The 20,523-nt window shown below is 34.7% G+C and overlaps 1 protein-coding gene across 1 annotated transcript in view; it reads right to left on the bottom strand.

The window, feature by feature from the left end:
- LOC138707340 (mucin-21-like) overlaps positions 1–20,523 on the bottom strand; it is a 98,827-nt gene that overhangs the window by 55,410 nt on the left and 22,894 nt on the right. The window lies entirely within an intron of this gene.

The raw sequence follows: 20,523 nt of genomic DNA, 5'->3' as shown, positions 1-20,523 counted from the left end.
CCTGTAAGAATTTCAATTTTGCCTGTATCCTTCTTTCTACTACCATGCAACAATCTTCATCAAACCACGGTTTCTTTTTCTTAGTTTCATAATAACCTATGCTCTGCTGAGCTGCAATTTTGATACTATCTCTGATATTTTCCCACACGCTATTAACATCTAATTCTTTCTCAACTTCGTCGGAACTTTCTAAAGTGGCAAACCTATTCGAAATTTCGACCTGATAATTTTGCTTAGCTTCCTCGTCCTTTAATCTCAAAATATTGAATTTAGTTATATTAACTTGTTGCTCTACTCGCTTGGCTACTGATAATGTTTCTCTTAATTCTCCAATCACCAAATAATGGTCAGAATTACAGTCTGCACCCCTGAAAATTCGAATATCTACTATACTAGTATGTCTCCGTTTATCTATCAAGATGTGATCTATTTGGTTGTGTGTCAATCCATCTGGAGAAGTCCAAGTATATTTATGTATATCCTTATGGGGGAATGTTGTACTTTTGACAATTACATTTTTCGATGTGGCAAAGTTGACTAACCTAACTCCATTGTCACTACTAATTGCGTGTAGGCTCTCTTTTCCAATAGTTGGTCTAAAAATATCCTCCCGTCCTACTTTAGCGTTGAAATCCCCCAATAAAATTTTCATGTGATATCTAGGGAACTGATCAAAAGTATGTTCCAATTCCTCATAGAAGCTATCCTTTATATGGTCGTCTTTCTCTTCTGTAGGGGCGTGAGCATTTATAACTATGATGTCGCACCATCTACCCTTAAGTACTAAATATGATAACCTGTCACTGATAAATTCGACCTTTTTTACTGCTGACTTTATTCTTTTATGAACAAAGAATCCTGTTCCTAATTTGTGATTATTGTTTCCTTTCCCATAATACAACAAGTAATCTCCTATTTGTGATATGCCATTCCCATCTAACCTAACCTCTTGTACTCCCACGAAGTCTATTCTATATCTAGCTAGTTCTTTTACTACTAATGTTACCCCTCTTATTCTATAAAGACTAGTTACGTTCCAAGTGCCAAATCTCAAAACCTTATTCCTTTGCTGTGGTCGTGCCAGAGAATGTCCTATTCCGAGGCTTATTGTAGGGATTCATAACAAGCTGTTTTTTACGGTGATGGGTTGTTAGCCCTTCGCCCAACCCCCAAACTGGAGGACCATCCCTTATCGGCTGTCCACGACTGCTTATTCAATATATTCGCAGCTACCCTCCATATCTGGAGGCCGTCTCCTCTATCCGCAACCTGAGGACGCGCCATGCCGTGGTGATGGTACATGTTAATATTCACAATAAATTTAAATTCCTTTTTTCGCTATAATACAGAATATTAGGCTCTATTGCAGGCATGTCAATTGATGCCCACAGGAGCAAGCGCGCACTTTAGAGCCCAGGAGAGCCTGAGCGCTTTACAGCGGAAAGGAAAGAGACAGATGAAAGAGATGGTATATGCCGCTTGGTCGAGCTATATTCAGGGATGATCAGCACTGACTCAATAGATAAAGGGAAGAGAACTTATTAAAACTGTATCCATGTTAATTTTTAGATTTGCCTGAGAAGTATAAGCGCATTATAAGAATGTAAGTTTTTATTTTATTGCTCATTTGCACAAGTTTGATTTTTTCATTCAAAAGAAATATTTTCTCAAATTTTCGTATAGAAAAGTGAAATTTTCAGGTATAGGCCTATTTATTTAGTAGCCTTACAGAATGTTTTCGTAAATCTAATATAAGTCTTACGGTATATACGTATTACTAAAGATAGTGTATTGAACATTTTGAAAATATTCGCATGGAAATTGTTTGTAAGGAAATGAATTAACAAAGCAACTACTGTTACATCATAAGGAAAAGATACGTGCCCATGTAAAAATGTCAGCTCTATAGCTTCAGCAGATTTCGAGAAAATAATTTAATATTCTCATGATAGGAAGTTGCTCACAAATATCACTTTAAAAGCATAATGCGATAATAGTTTTGTTATGTAATATCAGTTGCAATTAAAACAGATACAGTACCTAGATAACATTCCTTTGTACTGTAATATTGTTTTGATTAGTTTATTGATTACTTTTGTAAGGCTAAAGATACCATCAATATAAATTCCAAATTATCATGTCATACTCAATCTCTTTCTTTGGAATATAACTATCTTTATGAATGATGTGTTTCTTCCACTTAATATAGTATAATATACTACTATGGAATTTAAATGAATATTCCTTCTTAACTCTCTATTATGTTATTAAGATTTAAAACAGAAGTACAATATGAAGAAATCAGTGTTAGTACTTTTGTTTTACAGACAATATAGATCAGCGATGCCCAACCTTAACCGCAAGAGGAGTCGGCGGATTTACCTCCACCCTCTCTTTACGAAGCTACTACGCATTCATGTACTCATGACGTCACAAACTTCTCTTATTACAGTGGCGGCTTCAGTTAATTTCAATGTCATTATTTTGTGATGGAAAGAAAATCAAATAAGCATCTTGAACACCTTTTCTGTTAGTGGCTTTGTTGGCACTGTTTACTTCCAACCAGTTCGTCAATGTTTGCCGCAAAGGATGAACAACAGAGTCTTAAAAGGTGGACCAAATGTTCGCGCCCTACTCTATTACGAGATTGGCTTTTTATTTGATTCATTCTCGAGAACATCTGCTCGCAGATATATGTAGAACCAAAGATTGTCATTAAATTCGCAGCAAACATTCGCAATCTGGGAAATGTTTCCCTGGGTAAAGATTTAAACAAATCCCAACCTTCTTTCTGAGAACATTTCGTGGCTGTAGAATTCTGCAAAGCAACTAGTTCCATTTGCAGATCATGCGGAGCATCTTTGCAAGCAAAATTGAATCATTTGTTTCAGAAACAGCACTTCTCCCTCCAGTAACATTTTTCAGGAAATTGAAAAAACGTTCTGTAAGGCATATTTTATTGTTCACACTTGTGGTATTTTTTTCATTTGATCATTTACTAAATACAAACATCCTGACATCTTGCTTATTTGAATGAGTTCAATACCCACAACTACAGAATTTGTTTAATTTGGAGGAGATGTGCTGTTTCTGAAACAAACAGTAGGAATAACAAGAACAACAAGTAGATTCTCAATGTTAATAAACTTAAATTAATATAGAAATGCTAATATAAGTTAGAGAACATGTTTTAAACCCATTCATTCAAACTTCACAGCATAACCTGCCTAATAATCACAACTTAAAATGCAGAAAATGTTACTTGCAAAGAAAAAGAAGTTCACTAAGTTTCTGTCAAACAGGACATTTTTAATTATGTCAATAATAAATTCATGATGGCATCAAAGCATACACACAACATTACTCTTCCTTAGTATGTTTTCTTGCATCACCATGATTAGTCATCAGTTGATGTCGTTGGCCAAGTATATAGTTCATTATAAAAATCATGATATTCTGTTGGAATGTATGGTTCCAATTTCTTAATGTCTGATAATAGCCATGTGGATAAGCAGGAACACTGGGCAGCATAGGAAGTGTGCTTGAAAGTATGAACAGTCAGTCCATCAATAAAGTTCCTTCCTGAGATATGATCCACTTCATATTGGAACTCCATAAAGTCATTCACATGAAACGTTACTTTCTGATCTCTTTTCACTCCTCTTCCCATGGACTCAATGGACAGAACAGACTTCTTGAAATAGGTCTTCCACCAATGGTTAAAGTCCAAAATGCCTGCAGTTTGTATCATTTGAACAGAGAATCTGTTGTTCTTATTTGATGCAACTATTAACTCTATGTATTCTTTTATTGAATAGATTCTGTCTGATATGCGAATCTTCCTCTTTATAACACCAAAATCTCGATCACAGGGCATGAAGGAATGCCCACGAATCGGAAAATAATGGTATATTTTTTTTTAATCTGCCAGTAGTAACAAGAGTTTGGAGAAATCGAACAACTGTGTTATTCCTATTCTGACCTGGGCAGCTATCAGAGAAGATGTGTAGGTACTTTGTTGTGTTTGGTAACTCGTTGCTTATGTAACCTAAGATAAATGAACAGACTTCATCTGGACCTTTTTTAACCAGTCCCTCGTGATATATGTACAATTTTGCTGTGTTATCCCTCAAGTTATGTATATTAAATACATTAACATTAAGTTGCCTGAGATAGAATGCTTCCTGCACAGGTATCTCTGGCAGATGCAAATTCTGCTTATAATCTATACATATTGAAGAAGTTTCATTGTCTTCTTTGCAGAGATTAGAACAGTATTCCATTTTTTTGGTGAACTTGTTGGCTCTTCTTTTATGGACAATAAACTCTGCTCCTGCTACACGTTTGGCGTTATCATTCAGCGATGGACTTTTCATCCTTACCGATAGTTGTTCGCATGTACAGTAGGTATCCATTTGTGGCTTCCCAAATGATAGACTGAATCGCTCCTTAAAAATTTTGCGGTATAACCAGTAGGATACCTGTTGGTCAGGATACTTCTCCATAAAGGAGGCATGCATTAATGTGATATTAATTTAACCTCTCGCTCATATATTCTATTTCTCTTGATGAGTAGTGAGATTTTTGGTTGGATATGAGCGTATGTGATCTTCCACTAATATACACACTTCCCCAGAATTTTCATTTCCAGAAGTGTTTTTACTCCTCAAATCCTTTGGAGATCTTCTAAGCAGTAACAAAGATGTTAGACGACACGAATGCGACCCTTTGTCACACCATGCAAGTTTAGAAATGCTTTGGCACACACTTGTTGTCGTCCAGAACTATATGTCACATAATACTTGAAATTACGCGAACGTGGCTTCTTTGGTTCATCTCCCTGCGGACGTCTCCTTTTAACTTGCACTACTTCCACTAATGCTTGTAAATACGAATCCTGTTCGTCTTTAGTTTCTTTGGCATAAAAGTTTGTAAATATTTCTTCTCGATCCCCCTCCAATAATCTTCCAAAGCACTTCAATTTACACCTGAAGGAAAGAGAGATTATGTTATGTGACGAAAAGTATAACAGGAGTAAATATGGATTCAACATATTATGAATCATGTTACATTGCAATGTATGATTTTCATACCAACAGCAACGCTATTGAACAGGTAAACATTAATACTGTGGCATACTCACTTGCAATCATTTCCAATTTTCTTCTTTGCGACCACCTTAGAAGCATAGTTGATATGTTCTAACCCCTTTACTCTTCCTCTTTTCACATGTCCTCGTTTGTATTCAACACTTCTAAATCCTCTCTTTCGTTTTTCCACTACGGACAAAACAGCTCCCTCATCACTACTAGACGCCATGTTGGAATAGTACTATTGGAGGAAACTAGCAGTTCTCCTTGTGGAGAACAGAAACAGCACCTCTCCAGGATAAGTGTTGTTACTGCACAAAACGGAAACTTTCGATTAAGTTTGCAAGCAGCAGTTATGTGATGGAAGTGTTGTTTCTGCACAAAACTGTAGCATTTCAGTCGGTAATTGCGATTGTGCTAACAACTCATATACCGTCAAACAGTGGAGAAGTGTTGTTTCTGAAACAAACGATTCAATTGAACGGGTTGTTAAAAAGACTAATTTTCGCCTCTATTGTTTTCAAGTCTCGAAATTTGGACTCGAAAGTGTCATATAGTTCCTTTATAATTGTTACATATTTTTCTAACAGAGTGACATTTATTGTAAAAATTGATTCCAAGGAATGAAAATGATATAAGTCGCCAGTTTCCAGTTGACTTTGCCATAGTGTTAATTTTGTCATAAATGTATTCACTGCGTCAGATAAACTAATTACGTTTTTATCTTTCCCCTGCAAACTCTTATTTAGGATATCAGGGTGATGAAATAGATCGGTCGAAAAAGCCAGGTCACACAGCCATTCTTCTTGAGTTAGTTCTGGAACTTCATGGCCCTACAAATAATAAATATTATAAATTTTAACAAACCAGTTATATTTTAGGGGTACGTTATAATGGATACTAAATATGAGTATTTTACATTTTTATGCTTACTTGTTTTTTCATGAAGTTATTTTTGAAGTGCCGTTTAATATTATATCGTGAAACCCACGATAAATGAGTTTTGCAAATAAGACACTTGACCGTCGTTTCCTCTGCAACACAAAAATATTCTTCCTCCCACTCTTTCTGGAAAATGGTATGTTTGGTTGCCTTGGAACCTGCCATTACAGTCAGCCGCCCCTGAGTGAATAAAAGTAGGGGAAGTGGTTCATCCACGGTCATGCCTCCAAACGAAGGAGGTGGGGTAAAGCCACGCTGTGACGTCATTAGCTCTTATGAGAAGGGGTTGGGCATCGCTGATACAGATAATATTAAACGAAAAGAAGCCATATAAATATAACGACAAAATTTCACGTTCCGTTTGAAGTTTGTGCACCACTGTTTTCTTAATCCAACAGGTTGCTTATTCATATACACAACCCTTCCTCTTTCCATACTTAGCGCTTGCTGCCCGCGCACGACGTCAAGGTCAGAAAAATGCGCTTGCTTTGACATCACTGCTCTATTGTATTAAACTGTACTTTACCAATATTCATAAGCGACTTACCGAAATTTCGGATTCATGAGCTATTTAAGTTAGCTTACAGGTTGGATGCACCACGACTATGCAGACTGAAGGAAGACTAGAATACATCAAAGTAAAAACCAACGATGCGCTTTATAATCAGGTGCATGGTTAACGGGAAAATTAGGACGAAATTCTGCGTAGATATTAAACAGAAGATCGCCGGCTTACATACGAAATAACACATACCAACTCAGGTCTGAATAACTGCATTCCGTTCGATACACACAGCAGCAAGGTTGCCGGGCTTCTTAATGGCACGAAATAATGATGAGACCTGAATTGACCAATGTCCCAAGTACACTGAAGTACATATATTAGGAAAGAAAGAAAATTATAGAGGTCAGCAGTACGTAAAAGAACATTGAAATAAACATTTGTGCGAGATCGTGCGTATTTGCTTATTTTTCCGCACAGAACCAATACGCGGTAAGTGTGAAATACCACATTCAATATTCCCAACGTAACACTCATAACAATTTCCCTCTTCTTACCGCTTAAGCGCGACATTCATTTTACTGCTTTAGGCTTTTAACATATTATATTTAGAGACGTTTAACATAGTAATAATTATAAATTGGAAACTTACCACTGCAATTTCACCTAAATTGCAATATTAATTGTTGTTTTTAAATATTTGCAAAAATTAAGTAAAGTCTACTACTCCACGAAACTTATTGCATTCTTGATACAAGTAACATTAAGGAAGCCGTGAAAAAATCAACAAGATTCCAGATGCCGATGTTATTACTGCAATACGTTATATAAATAATATTGTTAAAATATTAAAATGAAAAATAAATCATTACATAACCTTACCGTTTGTTTTAAGTTCGCATTTATAGACTGGGGGAAAAAAAGACAGACGTATATCACGGCCTGCTGGAGTATAGTAATCACAGAAAACATTTAATAGCAACAATGTTGAAGAAAGATATTTTGGTTTTCCGAAGTTGCCGTCATTAAACAGAAACCAACATGGAGATTTCATTGCAACTAATTAGAAATTAGTCTTTCAGGTATGTAATAAACGATCTTCGCACAAAATAATGTACGATACACGAGCGGTATGTTTGTTTTCATGTTCTCGGAAATTAAAAAAGCTCAACTAAGTTTCGCTTTTTCAATCTTTTCCTCGACCATGAAAACGTCAACATACCGCTCTTGTAACGTATATTACTATTCTATGATTTAAAAAAAAAAGATTTAGACTCCAATTTAAGATATTCTATTTTTTACAGGATTTCAATATATGCAAAACATAACGTGACGGATGAAAATGCAAATTCAATCAAATTTTAGATATGGGATATGTCAATTTATGTATTCAATTTAAACCCTTCTCTTTTTGGTGTGCGACCAGTTACTCCTGATAGTAAAGTAATATATATAATTACTAACCGCTACTAACTTCCACGTTAACATTACCTGTAAATCCATTTTTTTTTTCCGGATTCGAAAACAAATACTGGAAAACTTAATAATAATAATAATAATAATAATAATAATAATAATAATAATAATAATAATATCCCCTGACTGAAGTTCCGGCTGAGAGTACATATATTATTATGCAATACACCTCATTGACGATGTGTGTCAGAGGGAGAAACATTACTGTATATGTATGCATCTGATGTTTTTGATTAGTGTATATATTTAAATTAGTCTCGGCGATGTATGCTATGTAGGAAAAAAAACTGGCCACCCTACCACATTATCTTCTGCCTTAGATCCCTCGTAAGTACTGCCTTCTTGGTATCAATTGTTAGGTTCAGACATGACTTGCGACAGTTGACTGAATAATAATAATAATAATAATAATAATAATAATAATAATAATAATAATAATAATAATAATAATAATACTAGAAATCTCTATTTACCAATTTACACAAAGTAGAATAGGTCATTTTTCATAAACAACATGATTATTAAATGGAGTAGAATACTTTGAAATGTAGGGATCTAACAGCATATTTCCTACACAGTGGTGCATAAATGGGAAAATTTATTTTCTTGTTTGGGTTCGAAATAAATATCCCAGGTTAATGTTCGCAAATCCTTTGCCCAACTGAAAAATAAATGTTAAACATTCAACCATGATGATGCACGATTAACGTGTGACGTTGCAAGCCGGAAGTTCGTGGGTTCGATCTCCGATGAGGTATTGGATTTTACATTGATTCAATATATCCCGTCGCAATATCTCTCAGGTGTCTGTTAACATTCTGACTTGGAATTAGTACTAGTAACATTCCCTTTGCAATAGAGGTGGTGGGCACAGAGGATTAACACACCTACTGCTACTAAATGACGGTTGTCTGTAAATCTGGAAGCTTCAAACTTTCGCCAATTTCGGGGCCAATGTTGGCATGTCATATGCTTGGCTTTATCTTTAAATTTATACACATATTATTCTTTGCTTACTCTTCTCCATAGAGTTCTCTTGCCACCAATCCTATACTCTAAAGTCAATTATATTTTCAACAGAAAGAGGCGGGAACCATTGCATCTTAGAAAGCCTTCATCCACAATTGTAGCTATCAAAACACTCGATAACGTATAAATCGCAGGCATGTCATCTGAACTTACAACTCTCAAACTGACATCACTGCGATGAAGAGCAGAAAACTAAATCTGGTTCAATTATTAGCCACATAACACTTTCCAACATATGACATCAAGTTAAATAATATTAAAATTTATTTCTTCGAAGTGGTCTAACGAAAGTGCAATTTAATTACTTACCGCATACCAGTTACTAAATTTACATAACTAAGGAATTTCAAATGCAGCTGTACGATCACTCATCGTATGATCTTCACCAGTAAATTTTATGTTTCCATCTTTGATATTTCACTTGGAAAGACGACGGAAATTAACTCTGCCACATGAATCATTTATTACATGTCGCAGAATTAATTCCCGCCGCCTGCCCCAGGAACGTCTGCAACACTTGATTTTTTCCTTGTTTTCTGATAATTGATTAGTCTTCTTCTCGCATAAATTCTCTCAAAATTCTTATTTTTCTGTTGAAAAACCTAAAATTATGAACGAAATTTCACGTTGATTTCACTTCCTTTTCTTGTCCCCAGTCCAATATTAGCATTTAAACCACTACCATATTATGAACAAAAAGATAGATGACACCATTGCATACTAAGATAGTTTCGGAAGAGCACAATAATTCATAGTGTGCTAGAAATCCCGCTCCACTGAGTAGCAATTATAGCCCATGAATCGTTTAAAGTTTAAGGTGTTCTCATCTGTCATCTCAACTTGTAAATGTGACCGAGAATGCCTAGCAACTTGTTGAATTAAGAAATGTCCATCTGACAAAGGAGATTCAATTCTTTTGTAACAAACCAATACTATTCTATAATCCACAATCATAATATGAACAGAAATGAATGGGGAAAATCACTGTATTCTGAAACACTCGTGTAATGGTCAAACAGCCTGAGACGAAATCTTACCACAGGAGATAAATAAATATTAATAGAAAATGCATGGCATAAATCGTCTACAAATGTCACATAAACGTCTAATCTAATCGAAGTTAGTTAGTTACTTAGTTAGTTAGCTAGTTAGTTAGTTAGTCAGTCAGTCAGTCAGTCAGTCAGTCAGTTAGTTATTGGGGCTTAAATTGGGTGCGTCAGTTACTATGGCTATTTGCGCGCTCATCTAAAATTTTTCTCAAAACAATCACACAAACAATTCAATAAGCAGCATAATAAAAAGAGCTAAATACAACATTGTCACGGTAATAACGAGGTACACAAAATTTCACTGAACGTGTATTGGGGTTAGTAAACGAGTGAAATAAAAAAAAAAACTCACACTGAGGAGTAGTGAATTTTACTAACATTGTGACTTTTACTTACGCAACATCTTCCAACAGAAATAGAAATAATGATAATAATAATAATAATAATAATAGTAATAAAAATAATAATAATAATCCTCATCATTCAAACAAATATAAGGCCCAACGCCTCTTACGGCCTCAGGGAGTCATTCTCGGTCCACTTCTTTTTTTGGTCGACTCAAAAATCTCGTATTGATGCATGGCATTTGGAAGACTATTACCATTCACTCGTTGGACATGGTTTCTCCACTGCAGATGGTACATGTTTTTAAATTGTGAGATTGGTTGTAATTGGAGTTCTTGCATGGCACCCTTATTTCTTTTGCAGTCCAAGCGGCTATATCCTATTGTACCGAATAATGTTAAATTATATTGTACCGCATTCCTTCCAGACATGTTAATGGGTGTAAATTTACATATCTTACTCCAGACGAGCTATGCAAATTGCATAATTATTCAGTTTCATATGAAGAGATGTGGACTTAAAAGCATTTAATTCACAAGCAAATTTGCACTATCGTATATGTACTTGACATTTCATCAAAAATGAAGAATATTAAATGCGTCACACTAACAATAAATTCCGTAGGCCTATTGTCCATATAACTCTCGTTGTGTGCTTGAGTAGCTCTCCGAAATGTTTTTTCTTTCATGATGCCACATAATAAAAAATCTTTTGACGTACTCTTTTCAATTGGTAGAAAGCCTCAATTTATGTGGTGATAAACCTGAAATTATTAACAAAAAAGCATGGTAATTCATTTTCGCAACAAATTCTCTTGCCAACAATTTAATAATATTCAATAACCCACAATCACAAAATCAACAGAAGGAAACGCGAAATCAATATTTTTAGCATATCTAGGCAATAAAACATTTTTCTCAGTTTGTACACATCACCTCCTGCTATAACACCACAGTATAATTTGCAATTAGGCCTACTGCGTGAAAATAATTTGTATACACTGTCTAACGGTACAATTCCTCAACTTTCATTTACACAGTTTGTTTTTAGAGTACTATCACTTCTTGGGATTACCTGATAGTAACATTTATAATACATCACTTCAAACACTGGTACATGTTAAAATTCACAGAAAATTTAAATTTATTTTTCGAAATAATATGGAATACTAGACTCAATTATAATAGTAAATACAGTAGGCCTAAACTCTATTTTACCAATATTCATAAGCGACATATCGAAATTTAGGTTTCATGAGCTATTTATTCTGAATGTAAGTTAGCCTACTGGTTGGATGCTATACGACTGTGTTGATTGAAGGAACAATAGAATACATAAAAGTGAAAACCAACGATTCTTTTGTAATTAGGAGACTGGTTAACGAGAAAGTTAGGATGAAATTCGGCCTAGCTTTTAAACAGATCATCGCCGGCTCACATACGAATACACATAATTAACTCAGGTCTGAATAGTTGCATTCCGTTCGATAGCCACAGCACCTGAATTGACCAATGTCCCAAGTACACTGAAGTACATATGTTAGTAGAGAAAGAAAACTATAGAGGTCAGCATTGCGTAAAATATCATTGAAATAAACATTTCTATGATTCAAGAACAAGATTTAGAGTCCGATTTAAGATATTCTATTTTTACAGGATTTCACCACTATCAAAACATAACGTGTATCGGATGAAAATTCAAATTCGGTCATATTTTAGACTTGGGATATCTGTTAATATAGGTATTCAATTTAAACCCTTCTGTTTTTGGTGTGCGACAAGTTACTCCTATGTATACTAACACAAATAACTTAAACGTTAACATTCCCTGTATATTAAAAAAAAAAAAAATCCGAAATCGCTAACAAATATTGGAATACATAATAATAATAATAATAATAATAATAATAATAATAATAATAATAATAATAATAATAATAATATCCTCTGATTGAAGTCCTGACTGATTGTAAGTCTACATGTATTGTCAGGCAATACAACTCATTTGACGATGTGTCAGAAGAAGAACCATTGTTTTTATACATCTGATGTTCGACTAGTGTATTTAATTAGTCTCGGCAATGTATACTATGGAGGGTAAAACAAATGGCCACTGTACACATTAGCTTGTCCTAAATTCCTCATGAGTGGTGCCTTCTTGATATAACTGGTTAGGTTCAGACATATCTTGCAACAGTTGATTAAACAATAACAACAACAACAATAATAATAATAATAATAATTATTATTATTATTATTATTATATTAACAATAATACAAGAAATCCATATTTACCAATTTACACAGTGTAGAGTAGGTCATTTTTCATAAACTGCATGATCATTAAATGGAGTAGAATGCTTTGAAATCTAGGGATCAAAAAGCATTTTTCCTAAGCAGTGTTTGATAGATGGGAAAATTTATTTTCTTATTTGGGTTCCAAATAAATACCTCAGTTTAATGTTCGTAAATCCATCGACTGTCTGCAAAATAAATAGTAAACAAACAACAATGGTGACGCACGATAAAGGCGTGACGTTGCAAGCCGGAACTTCGTGAGTTCGATTTCCGTTGGGGTCATGGATTTTCCATTTATCCAATACTTCCGGTCGCAATATGTCCCAGGTGTCTACTTAAATTCTGATTGAAATTAGTACTAGGAGAATTTCCTTTGGGATAAAGATGGCGGGCAAAGAGGATTAACTCACCTACTGCTGTTAAATGACGGTTGTCTGTAAATCTGGAAGATTCAATCCCTTGCAGTGTTGCCAACTCTGAATTCCATTTACCGCTGCACGAGCTTAAAAAAAACCGCTAAACTGTAGTCGAAAAACTCCAGATTTTTCTTAACACATCACATCCAAATTTGAAATACAAACTATGCAGTTTTAGGAACTGGAGAATTTTATAAAAATGTAGACTAAATTATGGAAAGTGTGTATCATTTTGTAGGCTTTATGTTCTATGCAAAATCGTATGGACAACTACATCTGAATATTTTGCATTCAGTATACCTATCACTTTACACCATTTACATCGAGCTTTCCAGCTATCACCGGCAACGTCTCCCACCCTATCTTTCAACACGTTTTTTTTTCTTTCTTTTTTTCACACATCTCTAAACTTCAGAACGTATGGAGTTTTACGGGGAATATTTCTTTAAAATTTAACGAAATAGCTCAAGAATATACTGGACACTTCGGAAACTATCACACTCACAATCACACCAGTCGGTTCATAATCTGATTTCACACTGAGCTGGAGACGTGCCTGCCAATATGAGTTTTGTTTTAAATTTTAAGTATGTCTGTGTTACGTAAACTATAATGCGGAATGATAAATTAAATAATATATGATAATATAAGTTATCATAAATGAAAATAATAATTCAGTTCATTATCTATTGTTTATGATTAAATATATGAATTAATTTACAAAAACAATGCATAGGTCTACATGATTAGACTAAGAGTTTAACAAATGTGGCATACCTTATTTGTAACAACAATAGATGAGGCAGAAAATGGACGTGGTTGTATCAAATCGAGTTAACATAAAACTTTTATACTCTCACAACGAAAACTTGTGATAATAACATATTAATCTCTGGTTTATGATTAACTAATATTGTTGTCCGCAAGTACATATAAAAGCAATTATATCTTTACAGAAAAAAAATGCTTAAAAATATCGTCTCCTTCTGTCGGAATCATCAAAAAACGCCAAATAAATAGCTAGCCGCTGACGGTAAAATTCTGTACCTGACCACAGTCCTGAAAACACCAGATTTAGCTACAATACCGCTGACTTGGCAACACTGATCTCTTGCCAATTTCTGGGTCAATTTGGTCTGTCATGTGGTTGGCTTTATCTTTACATTTATATACATATTATTCTTGGCTTACTCTTCTGCACAGAATTCTCTTGCCATTAATCACCGGTCAGCCTTACCTCTGTGGTTTGCAAACAGATGGAACACTTGATTTCAGCTTATCTAAGGCAGCATTGGGATGACTCAAATTGGTTACATAACTGTCAGCATGGATTTCGGGGGGGCTATTCATGTGAGAGTCAATTAGTAACGGTATGTCAGGATTTAGAAGACGGAATAGATTCCAATAGCCAAGTAGATGCAGTGATTATTGACTTTTCACGCGCATTCGATGTAGTCCCACACGATATATTGTTGGTTAAACTACAATCAACGGGGATTGACTTCAGAGTGCTCCAGTGGATCAAGGAATTTTTAACTTGTCGCACTCAGAGAGTACGGGTAGGGGAGGAATTATCGAACCCAATTGAAATTACTTCCGGGGTCCCGCAGGGGAGTGTCTTGGGGCCTCTTCTATTCTTGGCTTTTGTAAATGATCTGCCAGTTAATATCTTATCTAGGATTCGCTTATTCGCGGATGATTGTATGTTATACAGGGAAATAAAAAGTCATGAAGATACTACTCTTCTCCAGAATGACCTCAATAGAATAAATGATTGGGCAATAGCCAACAAAATGAAAATAAATTCTCTAAAGAGCAAAGCCATCAGCTTTACAAGGAAAAGAAATAAAATAGTCGCATCGTATACGTTAGGGGGTGAAACCATTCCGGAAGTTAACAAATGTAAATACCTCGGAATAACATTTAGCAGCGATCTCGGCTGGGGGGAACACGTTACAGACACCGCGGGAAAAGCATGGAGAGCGTTACACTTTGTGATGAGGGTACTAAGAAAAGGTTCTGATAAATCCAAAGAGATTGCATATAAATCACTAGTACGTCCAGTAATGGAATATGGTGCTGCATGTTGGGATCCTTACAGATTAGAACATATTAAGACACTGGAAAAGATTCAAAAACGGGCTCTTAAGTGTTGTCGGAAAAATTCACAATTAAAATGGGACACACTCACGGACAGGAGAACGCGAATTCGATTATGCGCACTGTTCAAAACATACAGAGGTGAGCCTGCCTGGAAAGAAATAAAAAATAGGTTGCAGCCGCCAAATTACTCTTCAAGGAACGACCACTCATATAAATTGAGGGAAAGAAGGCAGAGGACGGACACTGGAAAGTTTTCTTTTCTCAATCGTACTATCAGGGACCGGAATGCTTTACCTGCAGACTTACTAAAGGCTTTAGCAACAACCAAAAATGTATTTAAAAATAGGCTTAAGGACCTTACTAATAGACGGTAATTATACACAGTACTTAAAGGGTGTAAATGATATGTTGTTATTGAAGTGTTGTATCAGTGAAGAATTATGTTGTGTCAGTGAAGTGTGTTGTATCAGTGAAGAAGTATGTCGTGTCAGTGAAGTGTGCTGTGTAAGTGAAACGTGTTCCTGTCAGTGAAGCTGTATAGGTTATAGTGGCAGTGCAAAGTATTTGAACAGTGAAATGTTTTTGAAGTGTTAGTGAAATCAGGATAGAATCAGTGAAATGTGTCGTAGTTCCAGTGCAGTGAGTGAGTTGACAGCGAAATGAGTGTAATGTTGAAAGGTACTTGTGCAGATATGAACATATACTCGTGGGTTTTAGTTCGATCTTAGTTTTAAGATACAAATTAGAATATTTCAAATGTTATGTTAAGTGATCGTTTCATTTAATTTAGTATATACCCTGTTTTTGTTATTATTATTATTATTATTATTATTATTATTATTAGTATTAATTATTAGTATTATCATTAATTGTATTTTTAATTAATAAGTTTATTATTGTCATTATTGAGTGTAATTAGTTACCACTGCCACCGGGTATATACCCATTGCAGTGTGAATAAATACATACACATACTCTAAAATCAATTATCGTATTTTCAACAGCAAGAGGCAGGAACCATTGCATCCTATAAAGTAGCTATTAAAACACACGATAACGTATAAATCGCAAGCATGTCATCTGAACTTACAACTCTCAAACTGCCAACACTGCGATGAAGAGCAGAAAACTAAATTTGGGTCAATTATTAGCTACATAACACCTTCCAACAGACGACATAATGTTAAGTAATATTAAAATTGATTTCTTCCAAGTAGTCTAACGAAAGTGTAATTTAATTCCTACCGCATATCAGTTACTAAATGTAGATAACTAAGGAATTTCAAATGCAGCTGTACGATCGTGCATTGCATGATCTTCAGTAGTCAATTTGCTGTTTCCATCTTTGATATTTCACTTGGAAAGACGACGGAAATTAACTCTGCCACATGAATCATTTATTACATGTCGCAGAATTAATTCCCGTCGCCTGCCCGAGAAACATATGCAAAACTTTATTTCTTCCATATTTTTTTGATAATTGATTAGTCTTCTTTTCCTTTAATTTCTCTCAAAATTCTACCTCTTCATTTGAAAAATCTGAAATTGTGGACGAAATTTCACGTTGATTTCAATTCCTTCTCTTGTCACCAGTCCAATACGAACTTTTAAATCACTATCATATTAGGAACAGAAAGATGCAAGAAACTATTGTATACTAGGATAATTTAGGAAAAGCTGAATAATTCATAGAATGCTAGAAATCCACGGCCAGGGGAGTTGCTATTACAGCTCATGGATCGCTTAAGTTATTCTTATCTGTCATCTGAGCTTGAAAATATAATAAAGAAAGCCTAGCAACTTGTTGAAATAAGAAGTGTCCATGAGACGCAACAGATTCAATTTATTCGAAACAAGCCAATACTATTCTATAACCCACAATCATAATATGAACTGAATTGAATGGGGAAAAGCATTGCATTCTAGGACACTTATGTAGTGGTCAAACAGATAAATTATAGAGCCTGAGGCGATATTTTACCACAGAAGAGAAATTATTAAAAGATAATGCAAGGCATAAATCGTAGGGAAGACTGTTGCACCTTTGACATAGTGTACCTTTGAACACTTGGAACTTTTTTGTACTAACAATGCCATTCTGTGGTTGCCGTTGATACTAGTTTGTCAAGTAAATTCCAGAGTGCACTAGTGTTGTAATTAGAGGTTTTTCCTCACAGCCATTTTGTCTTCGTCATCAAGTTTATGTTTTGAGCACTGAAAACGAACATTTTGTTGCCTCAGTTTTTATTTATTTGTGTTCATGCTTAGTTTAATTTCAAATATTTGATATCACAGCTTGGTTGTTTACAATATTGTGAGCAATACATTGTAATAAATATTATTGTTGAACCTAACCTAAACCTAGCAGTATGCTTTTTTCTAAAGAAGGCATAGTCTTGTACCTTTGAACACTATTACGTAATGTACCTCTGAACACTATTCATAGGTACAAGATGTTAGTAAATAATTATATAGACTGTACCATCGTATCATAATAAGTTCTTAACTGAAAAAGTAATATGCAAAATTATTCGTCACTTGAATTTTTATCAAATTTTAAGTTATTTTTATTATTGTGTATTCCACTTCAACAATGCCAAGAAGTAAAACTGACAAAACGAGGTATCATATTGCAATGAATGCTGTAATTGCTGCAATTACCAAGCAAACGAATATCATTGCGCAAAGCCTGCAAAATTCATAAAGTTAAATTGGGGACTCTTGATAAACATGTTAAAAATTACAAAAACTCGGGGTCAACCACTTTCATACAATTTTCCCTGTGATACACAGAAAGTTTTCTCTGTAGTGGAGGAGGAAGTATTGGTTGGTTATTTAAAAACCTGTGCTAAAATGAATTTTGGCTTGAGTAAGAAATCTGCTAGAGAATTGGCATACAATTGCAAATAAAAAGAAAGCTGCATGTCAGTGGGATGTTAATGAAATAGCTGGGAAGGAGTGAAGGCGTCTATTCGTGAAGCGACACAAAAACAAAATCTTTTTAACAAAACCAGAGGATGTTTTGTAACATACGTCCACTCCCAGTTAATGCAATTCCAAATGAAAATGTGCCTAACACATCAGAAGCTACTCTGTCTGTTTAGTCAACACTAAAAACACACTATACGACTAATTCGTTATTGCAAGTTGAATTATACCGCACACATCCATCAACACCAGTGGGAGAGGCATTAAATAGGCAAACTAGCTCTATTTCTCCAGTGGAAATTCGGTCCTACCCCAAAGCTGCCCCAAGAAGTTCTAGTAACAGAGAAAGAAAACCATGAAGAACAAGGATTAAGATAAATAGTCCTGAAATGAAGAAATAAGAATTAGGTATGAGCAACAACAACTTTAAACAAAAGCAAAGTCAATAAACCAAAAAAAAAAAAGTAAGAAAGTTACGAAAAAGGTTCTACAGAGTAATTCAGAAAATGACGATTTAGGAGTTATGGTTTTATAAAATAGCAGCGATGGAGATGATGAAATGGTGGCTGACATTTTGCAAGGTGTAAATGAATTTGAAAACGAAAGGAGGATTTCAAAGTTATAATTACGAGGTTGGTGACTTTGTGTTTGTCCAGTTTTTAAAGATAAGACTATTCCTGATCATTACGTAGGAGAAATATTAGAATCTGATAATGTGGATACTGAATATCAGCTTAAATATTTGAAAAGGATAAAGGAAATAAATTTATCTATGGCAGTGAGGGCATTTTTGACGTTAATGAAGTAGACATCGTTATGAGACTACCAAAACCAGTGAAATACGGTACTTCCTGACGACAGGATGGGCAACCTATTTTTGAAGTTGATATCTGCAACAGCCCTGAATTTAATTTAAAGTGATTATATGACACTGGAGATGTTATTAATTATTTCATTTCATTTTTCAAATTAAATTACGATGACAATGGACAGACTGATACTTTGTAGAACTTTTCCATTAATATAAACTTGTATTATGATATGTGATAAACAATTTTCTTAAGTTTCCTTAAAAATTCACTTTAGTAACGATCTGTTCAAAGGTACACGAGGGTGTGTTCAATGGTACATGATCATCGTGTACCTGTGAACAAATTTTCAAATTTTTGTTTTTCTTTGAAAGTTGAAAATGTGCTGTCTAACATGGATATTAGAGACATGGTTTGATAAAGACTATGCTTTTTGTCTTATTGTATGTATTTGTAACTTGAAATAAATAAATAAATATAAATGATTTGTGTTCAAAATAAACAAAATTGTTCAAAGGTACAACGGTCTCCCCTACACATCTGTCACATGAACTTATATTCTATATGTACATTGGGTTTAATAAATGACTGACATAAAGAAAATTACACCGAGAAGTAGAGAAACCTGCTGACATTGTGACATTTTTACCTATGCAAACTTCTTCCAACGGACTGAATAATAATAATAATAATAATAATAATAATAATAATAATAATAATAATAATAAAACAAAGCTATATTTACCACTTTATACAAAGTAGAGCATGATCATTTTTTATAAACTACATGATTATTAAATGGAGTCGAATACTTTGAAATGTAGGGCTCTGAAAGCATGTTTCCTGCGTAATGATAGGGCAACATAGATGGGAAAATTTATTTTATTTGGGTTCGAAATAAATGCCTCAGTTTAATGTTCGTAAATTTTTCGTCTGACTGCAAAAGATTATTAAACATAACAGCAATGTTGGCGCACGATTAATGCGTGACGCTGCAAGCTTAAAGCTCGTGGCTTCGATTCCCAATGAGGTCGTGAATTTTTCATTTATCCAATAATTCTGGCAATATGACCCTGGTGTCTACTCAAACTCAGACAGAAATTAATACTACTCGACCGAGGATAGTGGAGTTTTGCAGCCCGACCGCCACTTGTACTGCTCCTGCGTTCGTTATAAATGGCGATATTTCACATTACGCCCGCAGCTCCACTCGCCTCGTTCGAGTAATTTCAGGAGAATTTCCTTCGTGTTAAATGCGGTGCTCAAGTAGCATTGACATCCCTACTGCTATTAAATGTCGATTGTCTGTAAAGGTAGAAGCCTCAATCTCTCGCCACACTTTGAGCCAATTTGTTCTGTCACACGGTTGTCTTTACATTTACTCACATAATATTCTTTACTTACTCTCCTGCACAGAATTCTCTTGCCACAATCCCATATTCTACAATCAATAATTACAATATGGACACAAAGAGGCGGGAAACCATTGCATCCTAGAATAATTATAAAGCGCTCAGACCATACACTGCCTCAGAAC

Source organism: Periplaneta americana, chromosome 10 (assembly GCF_040183065.1).
Source record: "Periplaneta americana isolate PAMFEO1 chromosome 10, P.americana_PAMFEO1_priV1, whole genome shotgun sequence".
Taxonomy (NCBI): domain Eukaryota; kingdom Metazoa; phylum Arthropoda; class Insecta; order Blattodea; family Blattidae; genus Periplaneta; species Periplaneta americana.
Note: the sequence above shows the minus strand (reverse complement) of the source record. Positions and strands in the feature narration are given on the sequence as shown.